Source organism: Xyrauchen texanus, chromosome 41 (assembly GCF_025860055.1).
Source record: "Xyrauchen texanus isolate HMW12.3.18 chromosome 41, RBS_HiC_50CHRs, whole genome shotgun sequence".
Taxonomy (NCBI): Eukaryota; Metazoa; Chordata; class Actinopteri; order Cypriniformes; family Catostomidae; genus Xyrauchen; species Xyrauchen texanus.
The window spans coordinates 21663995-21670318 of NC_068316.1; positions in this window are offsets into that span (position 1 = coordinate 21663995).

Here is a 6324-nt window from a genome sequence, read left to right on the forward strand (position 1 = left end):
AGGCAGCTGGTTGTAAGTTTACTTGTGGTCATTTGAATTGAATGAAAACATATTGTTATGACATCTCTACGATTCAACACACTGTAAAATCATAAAGTCTGTTTCTTATTATGTGGCTTAACTAGAATTATTTTTAATGAACTTAAATGACTTTTAATGAATTTAATTTAATTTCCAGTCTAAACAAACTCCCTTATTTCTTGCACAAATCCTTGGGTAATTTCTTATCATTCACTAAGTTTTAGATCCGTTACTAATATTTGTTAAAAAAATAAATAAAATGCAATGGGTGGGGCAAGCACAAAACTTGAATGACCGTTTGATTTGTAAAAAATCTGTGATCCTTTCAGTGCAATTCTGCTGGCAATGATTCCGTGCAGCCCTGCTGATGAGTCAGTTTCACCCTCTGTGTCTTCAGCATTCCAGAATATTCCACTGGGATTTGACTCTGGAGTCTGAGGAGATTCAATAGATTTTCCATCACAGAATTAACTTTGAGAGGAGTGACATTCTCAGCAGTTGACTCAGCTTTGCTGTAGAAATACATGCATGTCTCCTCTGTCCGCCAAGTCCTCTGATCTTTCATGCTGAAAGGGACACTAAAGTCACACCAAATCTCCCTGGAGAGGGATACAAAGGGACACTAGGGTCAAACCAGCCATCTCTAAAGTGGGATACAGAGATAAGGCTCGGCAGGTCTGTGGCCTACGAAATCACCGGCAGTAATGAATAAAACATGTGATGAGCGTGTCGACGCAGCGTTGACTGCATTATTCATGCTCACTGATGCTGTGTGTGTGTGTGTGTGTGTGTGTGTGTGTGTAAGACGCAGGGATAAGGTGTGGCTGAGATGCAGCAATGGAGGAGAAGATAGTCTCTCTCTACAAGGTGCCTTAGTATTTTAAAAGTGTCTCTCACCATCCTTTTTACGTGTTATCTGTCCATTAGTCCAGTGATTCCCAACTAGGGGTTTGCATACCCTAGAAGGTACTTGGAAAGATGTAGATTTTTGCTATTTTTAACCTACAAAACAGGAAAATAATACATTAAAACCACAAAATGTGATAAATCTCATTTTTAAGGAAAGAAAGTGTGTTATGTGTGCAAGTTTTATATATTTATAATCACATTGTAGCAGAAAGTAGACCCTACTTGGCAATGCTGTTTGGACCCATAGTATCAACTTTAAGTGACTTTAATAATATGAATGATAATGTAATATGACAATAGGGCCTATATTTTTAATTAAAAGGAAAATATTTCTAATTTTGGGGTTGATGAAGGGGTTTTTGAGTATTTCTGTCTGTCTGTCAATTTATCTGACTTTTTTAGTCTGTGCCTGTCATGCTCTTTCTTTCCCAAAGACATTATGTCTTTCAGAGACAAATCAATATGGCATTGTCACAGCAACATGCCTCAACAATTGAAAATGTCTCTCAAAACTCTGCTTCTCTGTACTCCAGAGCAAAGCTACAAAAACTGAAATTATTACAAAATACCAATCCTCAGTCAGCTCGCCCAAAGACCACATTCAAAGACCATCTGATGTATATTGCACACAAAACACTTGCAAAAACAGCAAAAGAGGTGTACACTCATGTTGTCCAAAACACATATGGGTTTCTGTATTCCGCGGAATACAAAAGTAGATATGTTGTTAGATATGCTGATTTAAGAACAATAACAGTTGAAGGAGACTCACTTTTAAGCTTAAAAAAGCACCCAAAAGTGATGCAAAAGTACGTAATTTTCCAAGTTTTCTGAAGACATACAATCACTTATTAAGATGGACAGATCAAAATTGAAGTCACTTTTTACTCTCAAATCAAACTACAGACTAACTCCTGTACAGAGCACAAATCTAATATGGCGACACATCAATAACATCAGACCTCATTCTTGGTCAGAACAAATTTCAGTGTGGAGTCGACTTTATGTCAATAGTTAAAAGTGTGGCTTTCTGAGACAAGACAACACTTGGCATGATACAAATTTTGACATTACTATTTTACTCACACTGTCATGCTAACATGTGCAACCATAGCAATACATCAACAGACAGTCAACATGACAATAGCACTACTTCATCTATCATATATTTAACACATTGCTGTTTTGGCAGCATATATTAAATAGTTTAAGATATAATGTGTGATGGTGAAGCGAGGACTGGTCTTATGGCAGCTTGCGCTACAATGTAAATTATATTGACTGTTCTGTGTTACCTGTCCTATTTGACTTCTATAGATTTTTCAATGATGTGTGTAAAGCATGCATCAGTGAGTTTAGTGTGTGTGTGTGTGTGTGTGTGTGTGTGTGTGTGTGTGTGTGTGTGTGTAAGACGCAGGGATAAGGTGTGGCTGAGATGCAGCAATGGAGGAGAAGATAGTCTCCCTCTACAAGGTGCCTTAGTAGTTTCTCACCAAATGTCTCTCACCAACTTTTTCATGTGTTAGCTGTCCATTAGTCCAGTGATTCCCAAATGGGGGTTTGCATACCCTAGGAGGTACTTGGAAAGATAGATTTTGCTTTTTTTTTACCTATAAAACAGGAAAATAATACATTAAAACCACAAATTGTGATAAATCTAATTTTTAAAGAAAGAAAGTGTGTTAGTGTGCAAGTTTTATATTATATATATATATATATATATATATATATATATATATATATATATATATATATATATATATATATAAGCGCTGAAACAGTTATTTGCCAAAGACAGAGAGAGAGAGAGAGAGAGAGAGAGAGAGAGAGAGAGAGAGAGAGAGAGAGAGAGAGAGAGATGATATAGAAAGATTAAAGAGAGAAAGAAAATGAATGAAGTTGGTGTGACTACTCCACCTGCAGGCCCCAAATGTATATTTAGGTCAAATATATGTGTAAGCAGTTGTTCAAATGTATTAACTCACAAGTTCCTCATTATTTTGAATAAGTAACATGAATATTCATACAGCAGCACAATGTGTGAATGTGATGTGTGATACTGGATTTCTGCAACAGTTCAACCCCAATTCGGAAAACATTGTGACAGTACGAAAAATGCTAATAAAACAAAAATGAGTGATTTGTAAATTATATTCACACATTGCTATATAGAAAGCACTACAACTACACATTATATGATGTTTTACCTTGTTTTTGAAAATGTACTGTAATTTCAAATCAGATGATTGCAACACACTCCAAAAAAGTTGGGACAGGGGCAATTTAAGACTAATAACAATTTGACAAGTTAAAATAACAAGGCAATGTGAAACAGGAGATGTTAAAAAGATGAGGCATTTGTGTCATTGTATATAATGAGCCTCCAAATACAGCCTAGTCTTTCAAGAGCATGGATCATTCAAGACTCGTCAATTTGCCTACAATAGATGCTTCAGCAAATAATCAAGCACATTGAGAACAATGATCCCCAAAGACAAATTGGAAGGTTTTTGGGCATTTCACCCTCTACAGAGCACAATATAGTTAAAAGATTCAAGGAATCTGGTCAAATTTTGGTGCGTAAAGAGCAAAACAAAAACCACTTCTGAAAGTGCATGATCTCTGATCCCTCAGACATCACTGTCTTAAAAAACATCATTCATCTTTTACTTTAGTAAATCTTTGTTAGACAACACCACTCGCCACTGCATCCATCCACAGATGCAAGTTAAGACTTTACTATGCAAAGCAGAAGCTGTACATCAACACTGTCCAGAAGCGCTGCCGACTTCTCTGGGCTCGGTCTCATCTTAGATGGAAGTAGATCAGTGGAACTGGGTTTTTTGGTCTGAAGAGTCCACATTTCAAATAGTTTTTGAAAAGCACAGCCATCATGTTCTCTGGGCCAAATAGGAAATGTGCCATCCATTAGGGTCAGGTCCAAAAGCCAGCATCTGTATGGGCCAGGGGATGTATCAGTGCCCATGGCATGGGTAACTCGTACATCTATGAGAACACCATGAATGCAGACAGATATGTAAAACGTTTGGAGCAACATATACTGCCATCCAGTACCGTCTTTTTCAGGGACATCCAGGCATTTCCAGCAGAACAACTTCAAACCGCATACTGCCTGGATTGCAAGTGCATGGCTGTGTAAGCAGAGACTGTGGGCGCTTGATTATTGTCTAATTGAGAATATGTGGTGCATTATGAAGCGCATTAGATGGCAACAAATACCTCAGACAATTGTTCAGCTAAAGACCTACATAATGGATGAATGGGGTAAAATTCCACTTTCTAAACTTAACAAACTTGTGTCTTCAGTGCCCAAATGCTTAATAAGTATTATTAGAAGAAATTGTAATGTTTCACAGTGGTAAACACTCAACAGTCCCAACTTTTTGGGAGTGTGTTGCAATCATCTGATTTGAAATTACTGTCCATGAAAAATTCACATGATAAAACATCATATAATGTGAAGTTGTAGTGCTTTCAAAATAGCAAAGTGTGAATATAATGAACAAATTACTCCTTTTTGTTTTTATTAGCATTTTTCATATTGTACCAACTTTTTCAGAATTGGGGTTGTATAAACAATATTTTAATATCGAGTAACTTCCATTTTAGATCCAATATGGCCAAGAAAGCATAAGAGTGTTGGAATATATTACTCAAAACGTGTGTTTACAGTAATATGATTAAAACGTGACAGCTGTACAAGTGGCTTACTAACCTTTCTCACTCTATACTTGGAGCACAAACACAGTAAAAATAAAGCTGTGGTGTTGCTTGCAAAACATGTGAGAATTAAAGATTGTATCAATTAATAATTGCTTCATTGCTTTGTAGGAACACAGGTTTAGGAGTCTTATTGCATGATATACTACATGAAAGGGCTCAGCAATATTTCATAATATAGACAAAGGAACCATAAGGTGGAAGTATGTTATCATATAGGGTTACATTTCACAATTCTTTCTCTTTTAATAACTGTATGTACGATTAAACTTTGCTTGCGCTTCACTTTTTTAATCCCCCTCCCTCACTTTTTTTGAATGACACGGTTCCTTTTCACACTTCCCCCTGTGGTCCAACATCCTCTTTTGTGACAGAAACTGTTAACTTACAGGACACAGAGCCAGCACTCAGACGACCACCAAACAGGAAGGCCCATCCACAACCCAGACCCTCTCTGGCTGTAGTGAGAAGGCTTCTCTCTAATTTCACACATCCTTCATTACTTACAGTGCTTCATTCATGAAATCGGATGTGACTATGATCCAAAATGGCCGCCGCAGAGCAAGAAGACATGGTTTGCACAGTCAACAGGGGTTCTCCCAAAGATTTATATGCCATTGACAGACAAGTAACTGCCGCTGCCTCCTTCCGAAACGCAGTGTGAAGAAATCACACTATTACAGACTATGATGAATAACTTACATTGAATAAAGAACATGCATTGCTGAACATCAACAACCACTAAGAAATCAAAGCCTTAATTGTTTGCAGCAATGGTAAGAAAGTTAAAATATAGTTCACCCAAATATGAAAATTCTGCCATTATTTACTCACCCTTATCTTGTTGCAAACCTGTATGTTGTTATTTTGGTTTTAGTGAAACACAAAAATAGACATGTTTGAAGAATCATAATGTAGATATTACACAGAAAACACATTACATTTTGACAATGTAATGGTAGTTTGTCTTTATGTACTTTATGAACGTTGCTCCAGTAACGTTGTGGCCATGTCCTCAAAAATGTTGCCAATTAATACCATGGATGGATAACGTTATTACAGCAACATGGTACCTGGTCTCCAAATACCTTCATCACACAGAGATGAACAGCCTGTAAAGACTGTGTTTTAATTTCAACTGTGCAGTATTTTTATTTTTTTGGCACAAATGTTCACTACAGAGGCCAAAATAAGCATAGCAAATTATGTAAAAGCCTCAATGTTCTTTACTGTATAATGCAGTACTTTAAACTTTCAGCATTTCTAGTAGCATTTGTTCTCTTGAGGTTAATGCAAATATGAAAAGTTGAATATTGCAAACATACTGAAAGCTGATTTAAGAACTTAATTGCACTGAAATTAAAACAATTTCTTGATCACAAGTGTGAACAAATATGATACAGAATGTTTGACTGCTCCCGTTTCACTCTCTGTTCAAGCTGATGAGCCAAACAACGTTTGGTATGTAAGTTTCACATGTTTATGGCACCATCTAGTGGTTATTTGTGAAAAACGTGGTTTCAATGTTTATATCGATCTATTTTAAATGGTGACTGACTTGGTCAAAAAATAACTCTTATGTTAGGATAAATGACAGCTTATTTTAATAAAGTAAAAGTGACTAATGATAATATTGTTATTTATATTGATATT